This window comes from Microtus oregoni, unplaced genomic scaffold (genome assembly GCF_018167655.1).
Source record: "Microtus oregoni isolate MIOR12 unplaced genomic scaffold, Mior012 000007F_ref0000211, whole genome shotgun sequence".
In the NCBI taxonomy this organism is placed as follows: Eukaryota; Metazoa; Chordata; class Mammalia; order Rodentia; family Cricetidae; genus Microtus; species Microtus oregoni.
The window spans coordinates 24138450-24147436 of record NW_024543066.1 but is presented as its reverse complement, the minus strand read 5'-3'; the positions used below and the strand labels follow the sequence as shown (position 1 = coordinate 24147436).

General features: G+C 45.2%; 1 pseudogene; it reads left to right on the top strand.

The window, feature by feature from the left end:
* The first annotated feature begins 546 nt into the window (after nucleotides 1-546).
* On the top strand, nucleotides 547-6088 carry LOC121450698 (annotated as a pseudogene).
* Nucleotides 6089-8987: the final 2899 nt, after the last annotated feature.

Below are 8987 nucleotides of genomic sequence, written 5' to 3'. Positions count from 1 at the left end.
TGAAAATTTTGAATCTATAAACCATGAAGGCTGGGTTCAAGCTAGGCGGAAGGGACATATAAGCAAACAGTCATTGTTATACATGATTAACCTAGTACCATCCTTCTCATCTGCAGCTTCACGAAAAGCAAGATCAATACTGCTCCCATCACATAGGGAGATATGCCAACAAAAACCCCATCTCAGACCACTTTTAAGATCTCTAACAGGGTGTAAGGACTGTGTTATAAAGGAGTGAGAGTGGGCAGACATGGCGTTAGGTCTTGTTGCTCTGAAGTCAGGTCTTCCCTCCCTCCTGCCTGCCAGAGCCAATGTGACTCATGGGCCTTTGGGGGACTTTCTTTTTAAATATTATAAAAGGAGCGAAGGGCAATCTATTACTCTGGATAAGGGGGCCTGAGTCTTGAGGGTCAAAGAACATTTCAGAAGAACAGTTACTTGAGCCACGATGTAACTGAGCAGAGGGATTAAAGAGAGAGAAAAGCCCCAAGGCAACAAGGGTCATCCACCAGGTAAGGAATGGAAAGGGACAGAGACAACTGGAGCATGGAGAACCGAGAAGGTGGGCAGGGAGGGGGTGAGAATCGGGTACCAGGTCTCGTGCATTGAAGACATTCCATATGGTTCTCAGCCTTCTGTCACTGGGACAAAATACTTAATCAACTTAATAAAGCAAAGGTCCATTCTGGCTCACAGTTTAAGGGATCTCAGTCAGCGGTCACTTGGTCCTGTTGTTCTGGCCTGGCATGTACCATGTGGGTATGAGACAGGTTATAAAATGGGGGGTTTATGGAGACATAGGGAGGGAGATAGGTCCCTTGTTCTTGTGTTGGGGTGAAGCCTCTGGTCAGTAGAAAATCAAGAATATGATCACAATTAGCATTGTCTATAAATGTTGACAATACGGGCAATACTTTTTAAATACAGAGACATTTTCAAATTGAATGTTAAAATAGGACTAAGTCAGGCTTGCAGCCTGCACAATATAACCTAGGCTAGGGTCGTACTCCTTTCCTGAATATTCTCTGGGAATCTTGCAAACATGACTATTCCCTTTTGTTTCAGAGAAGATATCCTGACCTCTCTCATCCCCCAAGGTTTACCTTATCAGCTGTAGTCCTGTCTGAATACCCAGGAGTCACCCTTGCATCTCACTGAAAATTTCAGCAACCATTAGCAGCCAATTAGGTGATCAAAGTTACTACTGTAGTAAATCTCTGGGAATTGGAAGTAACCAGAATACACTGGTGCCCAAGAAACCTTATGTGAAAACAAGATCAAAAAGCTTAGTTATGGAAGTGGCCCCCATTTCTCCCACGCTCTGAAAATGAAGTGGTCATATTGGTCACAGCTAGCTGGGGAATGGTACCCTCAACTAAGGCATTTGCTCCCATCCACGTTGGTACCAATCTCCTGATCAAGCAGTTTACTGAATTAGCTCATGTCTCACATTGTAGGATGGCTCTAGCAGCTGATGGAGAGGTGCTTGCTTGGAGCTATATCAGCTGTGACCAGGTGGGACCAGGATCTTCCTTGGGAAGTTACAGACCTGCGACATACTAAGAGAGCGGCTGGCATTGCCTGTGGTCATACCTCATTTATGGCTACAGTGGAAATGGGCAGACAGGCTAGAGAAATTATGGCAACTGGCTGACCCCAGTGAGAGCAGCAACTCTACAGCGAACGCGTGTGGACCATATTATTTATAGCTATGCCATATCCTAGCGCTGACTCTAATTATAGCTTGCTCTCTGCCTGGGGAGCTAACACATACAGGCGGCTGGGAACTGGCAATAAAAATAACCTGCTAAGCCCAGCACGTATCTTGGTGGGAAAGAAAGGGTTGTCAGCATGCCACTCCATCCACACACCTGCTGCCCAAGCCCAGGGCGCGCACGTGCCCACGTGTGGCCAATGCCAGAGTCAGTCCAGGCTTCTTCCCGCTTCACCTGCTTCTCCTGCAATGGATGAGGTCTTTGCCTGTTCTGCCCCCTGTCTGAAGAGCATGAAGACAGTTACAGAGGGACCAAGGAAAGACTTTGATAGTCCAGAAACTGCTGAGTTGCAAGTTTTGAGTAGATGGGAAATAAAGTCATGTCTGAAGTTTTTGAGTAGATGGTAAATATGTTCCTATCTATAAAACTTCTTTGAAGTCAGGTGTGAGCACTTTCTCCTATTGGAAGGAATCTGTGAAGGAAGTGACAGAAATAGCCTGGCATCCTTACCCCATGCACGGCCCCTTTCTTCAGTACCTCTACACAGACACGGGAGGTATGTCACGGAGGCTGCCATCGGTCTGCTGGACTTAGTGATACCTTACTTTGGAAAGAGACCAAAAACCTTAGTCGGCACATCATTAGGCAAGGAGTTTATTGCTAAAGCAAATGAATGCAGCACCTTTAAGAGCTGGAGCCTGGGACTGTTGAGCTGTGTGGGGTGCTTTGGCGGCTCTGTGGGTGGAGAAATTCTTTGTGTGAACCTACTAGGTTGCTTTTCTTTTCTTTTTCCACACATCGGAAATACAGTGCCCTGAAGGGATTCATGAAGGATGCATGCTTTTCCTGAGCCATTTTCCTCTTTTTTTTTCCTTTTTTGTTTTTTGAGGCAGGGTTTCCCTCTGTAGACCAGGCAGGCCTCAAACTCAGAGCGTCACTTGCCTCTGCCTCCCAAGTGCTGGGATTAAAGCTGTGCACCACCCAGTCCCACAACTCTTATTTGTAGATGTCTTCCCACATCTGGGCTGCAACACTGGGAGAGGATGAAAGTTTAACTGTTCTGCTTTTTTTCATTCTGTTGGAAGGACCTTCTGAACTTGGAAAAAGGAAATTGGCGACAACCTTCCTGGATCATGTACCTCAACCCTCTGACACCAGGAGTGACCACGGGTATGGTATCTGGGAGGAACACAGACCTCCACCCCAAGGATTCCCTCCGTCCTGGGAATGGGTGTCAGCATCCTGTGAGGTCTTTGCTGCTGTGCTCTTGGGATTGACATGTTAAACCTTCAGGTGTTTCCAAAGAATCCTGTCTTTAATATGATGTTTACACCATTGAAGTAAATGGAGAAATTTTTAGTTTTGTCAGGATTTGCTTAAGATTGAAGAAAAAAAGGGAAAAAAAGGAAGCAACAAACTGACAGTGTGATGCGGATGGTGTTTGTGGTGGCGGTGTTAACTACAGTCACAGGGATGGCACTGGTAATAGTCTTCCTGGTCCTGATGCGGTGAGGAGGAAGAGGATGTTGGTGATGGAGCAGAAGATGGGGATGACAATGATGATTTTGACAGAGTGTAATAGTGATGAAGACATGTTCCCTGAGATGGTGATGGGAGTGAAGATATTATTAATATATTGTCCTAGATTATTATTATTATTATTAATGATTCCAGAGTCTTCTAGAGACAGTAGCGGGAACACAGTGCAATGAAGAGAAAACCAAGATAAGCTCTGGAGTGAGACACATTCCTGCTATGCCATTTATTTGCTGGGTGGCCTAGAGAAACATAATTAGCCACAAGTGTACTGTAATTTCCTCATCTTCATTGGGGTTCCTCAGGATGAGATGATATGGATAAAGCACATGGCTGTGGTAGTTTGAATGCCATTGGCCCCCATCAGTTCATAGGGAGGGGCACTATTATGAGGCGTAGTTTTGTTGGAGTGGGTGTGGCCTTATTGGAGGAAGTGTGTCACTTTGAGGGTGGGCTTTGAGGTCTCTTTTGCTCAAGCTCTTCTCAGTATGACTCTCAGACCATTTCATGTTGCCTGCAAGATGCAGGACTCTCAACTCTTCCCCAGCACCATGTCTGTCTGCATGCCACCATGTCCCACCATGATGATAATGGACTGAACCTCTGACCTGTAAGCCAGCCACCCCAACTAAATGTTTTACTTTATAATAGTTGCCGTGGTCATGGTGTTCCTGTTCCTTTACTCCGGAAGCCATAGCAAGTGAAGACTCTGTGAATATCCAGTAAATAGTATCCCCCTCATCCACTTAGGCAGCCCAGGGCACAGGCTGCTGGTAGACACACACAAGTCTACAAAGGCAAAAGGCACATGTCTCTGACCTCAAAGCCATATTTATACAAAACGTAAACAAAAGCGAAATAGTAGCAGAGAAGTTTCCACCCCGTAGAAAATGCACACAAGTCAGTTCAGACTCTGGTGAGGGCATGCTCCCAGCTGGAATCTTGCATGGCAGTAAAACTGGATAGGAAACGGCTTACGTAAGAGGTAAGCAGGGAAAACTGCACGTGGGTCCCGGTAGCTGCGTTTCCTTATGTTCAGAATGCTCTCTCATGCAGTTCAACATCCTTGAAGCTGCAGTGAGGTTGTTCCCATCGTATTGATTCCTGTCACTGTCTGTGTCTCCTTGGCAACAGTGCATCCCCTCAGCTGGAACAGTTGTTCTGTTTGCAGCCTGGAGAGAAAAGAACAAGCTTTAGACATTCTCTACTGTATTGTTACACTATGTTCGAGCACACACCAGGTTGTCCTCACACACCAGCGGGGCATCCTCTAACTTAGTCCTGTTCTCCTACTATAACTGGTGGTAGCATCGGATCCACAGGTTGGCGTCTAGGTCCCCACGACCACCATGTTGCTTTGGCTATGCTTGTGACTAGCTGGCAATAGATCAATGTTTCCCGTTGGTACCAATCGCCTGGCTAAAGGTTCTAGTGCTCAACCTGGTTAGAAGAGAAGAAGGCAAGGTTTTCAATGCTGGTCTCAGGGGTTTTCTGTTTTCTCAGAATTTAGTAGCAGTGAGTGGTCACAGTAGGTGGAAAAGATAGCAGCAGTAGCAAGTGGTACCCCCTAGTGTTACTTTATAGTACATGCGCAGTCCTCCATACTGGGACCCTCTGCCCCAGGAAGAGGCTAAGAAAGAGGCTAGTATCACAGAAACCCTCCATCCTAAGAACGTGGCAGCTCTCTGGAACACTTATGTCAGCCAAGACCTGCAGAGTCTCCTGTGTGAATCTTTTGCCTGCTCTGTTGTTAGAGATTGGCTTTGATAAAAATATGTTGTCTGAGGTTTCTTGTCCTGCCCTGTCCTGCAGTCATTCAGTCACAAAGAAATCACACAGAGGTCTACATTAGTTATAAACTGATTGGCCTAGTAGCTCAGCCTTCTTATTAACTCTTATAACCTATATTAGCTCATTATTCTTGTCTATGTTAGCTACATGGCTCGGTCCCTTACTCAGTGGGGCAGTCACATCTTGCTCCTTCTGTGGCTGGGACAGTACTGCAGACTCCTCTTCCCAGAATTCTCCTGTTCTCCTTGACCTGCCTCTACTTCCTGTCTGGTTGTCCCACCTATACTTCCTGCCTAGCTACTGGCCAATCAGCATTTAATCAAAATATAATTGACAGGGTACAAACCATTGTCCCACAGCAGAGCAGGTGTGTGATATGGGAGAGAAGGTGAAGTGGGGTGAGACAGAATTGAAGATGCCATGGTGTTGCAGGAGGTCCTTCCGCTCCTCCAGCCAATAGCCGCTGAGAGACCACGCTACCATGGTAGTGAGGAACAAGCCGATATGGGGGGCCAAGGTTGTCAACCGAGGTCATGCTGATGTCCAGACCCTTGTCTGGGTCTGTGGTACGGCCACAGCTAGGGTCTGAGATGGTGTTCATGCCCTGTGTTATCAATGGGAGTCATGGAAGCGCTAGCCCCAGTGGCCTGGGCGCAGGAGAACTGGTCTAGTCCCTCACCAGTGACCTCAGCAGGAGAGCTTCTCCCTCTCCCAGAAGAATTGGCCCCAATGGTGTGAACACAGGAGAGCCCCAGCGGTTGACAGCCATGGGAGAACTGCTGCCACCTGGCTGACCACCCCAATGGGACAGCCAGACCCATCCCTTACCATGCGCTCAGGAGAACTGGTCCCAGTGATGTGGATACAGGAAAACTGGCCTTGACCCTTGCCTGGAAATGGTTCCAGTGGAAGCCTGGACTACCACCCAGGCCCACATCCAGGGCTTTGAGTTGGTCCACTCCAACATCTACCCTATCTATGACCTGCTGGAGCATACAAAGAGACTTGTCCTGTGGTTCTATGGAACAGCTGCAGGAGCTCCATGACTTGGGGAAACAGCAGGATAGCTAAGAAGTTTTGATGAAGGTTCGGGATTGATAGTGTCCAGAAGCCAGAGGTCTGGAACCACACCAACAACTCACTGCAAGGAGCATTTGCAAGCAAAGCTGTTTGAGCGACAGTGTATATTGTGTGTGTGACACACTGCAGCTCCCAAGGCCACTCTGACAAAAGAATACGCGATGGGTCCATCTACTTTGTAAGCAGATTGGTGACTTCTCTAACTGCCATCAGAGATACTCTATCTAGTAACTGATGGAGACAGAGGCAGAGATCCACAGACAAGCACTGTGCCGAGTCTTGTGGAAGGGAGGAGGAAATTGTACCAGCTAGGGAGGCCATGGTGGGGGAACCCACAGAGACAGCTGACCCAAGCTTGTGGATGCTGGACCAACAGTCAGGGAGCCTGCATGGGACAGACCTAGGCCCTCTGCACGTGTGTGACAATTATGAAGCTCTTAGTAAGGCTTCTAACAGTGAGAGCAGGACCTCTCCATGGTGTTTAGCAGGCCTTTGGTAACCTGTTCCCCATGCTGAATTACTTGGCCTGCTTCTCCTTAAGGGGAGATTCAGCTTTGTGCAAGGCCATGGGAAGCCTGTCCCTTTCTGAATGGAGATGGAGAAGGAGTGGATGGGGAGGGAGCAGACGAGGAAGGGGAGAGAAGGGGAGGAGAGGAGGGAGGGGAAACTTGTTGGTATGTAAAATAAAAAATGTTATTTAAATAAAAAAGAATATATGATGGAGAGGTGGGAAAGAAAGGAGCAAAATGTTTTTGTTTTCTTTTATTTTCTTTCTTGGGGGAGGCTACAAGAGTGGAGGGAAGATATGGAAGGACTGGGAAAAAAGTAGGATTGGTGTGCATGATGTGGAATTCTCAAAGCATAAATTAAAAAAAATGTTTAAAAAAGAGACAGAGAAGGATCCTCACCATATAATGTGTAGCCCATGTGCCTATGGAATTGAAGTCTGTGAAAACTGTGGAAAGCCATTGATATTCTGTTTAATAATGAACCCGAGAAAACAGAAAACATTGAAAACAAAGTGCCAACCATTAGTTGAAATTCCAATTGTTAGTATTTTCCCATGTTTATGTCTCTATATGTATAGATTTCAAAAACAGCATTATTACACTCACAAAAGTTAGTCCACTGTGCCAATCTGCTATTGCTAATTTATTTATATTTCTCTAATTACTAATTAATCTGATTCCCATTTTGCGGTGTGGATTTTGATAGCAGATGCCATTAAGGACATTGTTCATATACAAATACTATTTTAAATACACACTGAAATATTTCAGTGTGTAATGTCAATTTATTTATAATATTTTAGTGCAGATTAAGTAAAGACATTTCAATGACATCGAAGCATGTTACCTAAGAATAAATACACACATATTTATGTTAAACCCGAAGATGTGAGGAGTAAGACCACTTATCCAAATAATTATGGTCAAATTGATTAAAGTATGCATTTTTATTCACGTACAAGGGCTGCCTCCCCCTAAGGCAGGGTTAGAGAGGTGAGTGTTAATGTAAGGAAGACAAAGTTTTTATAGCTCAGGGGTAGGGGGTTTCCAAATGGGGCACATGTGGGCAAAATAGGTGAGTTACAGGAGCAGAAGTTAGTCCCTCCTGACACAAAGACGTGGCTGTAAGGAAGGCATAGCAAGGTTGTCATAACAACCGGTAGTCATAACAAAGTAGACATAAAACCTTTTGAAACAGAGGCAGGATTACAAGATGGTTCTACACAGCATTTTGAAACAAAGCCATGGTTGCTGTTTCCCAGAACAGGCAGTATAGAAGTATTTGTAGTTGAGGTTACAGGTGGGGCATAGTCCAATTCTTGAGAAACAGAGGTTTAATCATAAACAGGAATGGACCTAGTTTGCCTTTACTATAAGATGCTTTCGTGCCCAAGGTAGAGGCGGGCTGTCAATGAAAATTCAAAATTTTATCAAGGCATTAAAGAAAATGAAGACAGACTTTTTTCCTGTAATTGTGCATGTCTTCTCTTTCATATAAACTAATTTCAATATAAACATTTATTTTCTTTACTTTTGTTTAAACATTTACTTATTTAGTTTTTGTGGTTAAAGAACCAGGTAAAATTTATGAAGACTGGGGAGACAGCTCAGTGCTTAGTGAGTAAAGTGTTTACCAGTCAAACATGAGGACCTGAGTTCAATTCCCAGCTCTGAAGTAAAAAGCAAGGTGTGTGGAAGTACATGCATACATGTGTGCGTGTGTGTGCGTGCACACACGCATATGCACGTGCATGGTGCATGAGCCTATGCTGGATGAGATGTCTTGTAATACTAATGTCCTAATGCTGGTGAATTGGAGACAGATGGATCCCTGAAGCTCATTGCCCAGATGACCTAACCGAATCTGCTAGTCCTAGGTTTCAGTGAGACTTCCTTGCTCAAAATTAAGCTGACTGGTATCTGAGAAATGATACCCACATTGACCTCTGGCCTCTACAATGAACACTAATCATGTTCATTGTACCTGCACACACATGAAGGTGCATACACACCAAAAAAATAAAAAATTGTTTATTGTTTAAAATACTGTAGAAAAGTATAAACTGTAATAAAATAAGAAAGGAACCACTTGTAGCAATAAGTCACTCCATCTGTTAGTGTCTCTAATCCTAGTTTATTTAGAGTTGGAGAGGTCATCCTTCTGTGTGGGTCTCTTCCAAGGACTAGAACACTTCTCTTCTTGCCCATTCCTAGTGTCATGGTTCCTCCTCCCCAGACAGGGACTCCTGAAGCTTGCTTCTGACAGACAGTTCCAACTCTGCCAGCCTTCCACAACAGTATGGAGTTCTCTCCTTTTCCCCTCAAACCCCTTAGATGTGGGGTTCCTCATGGCTGC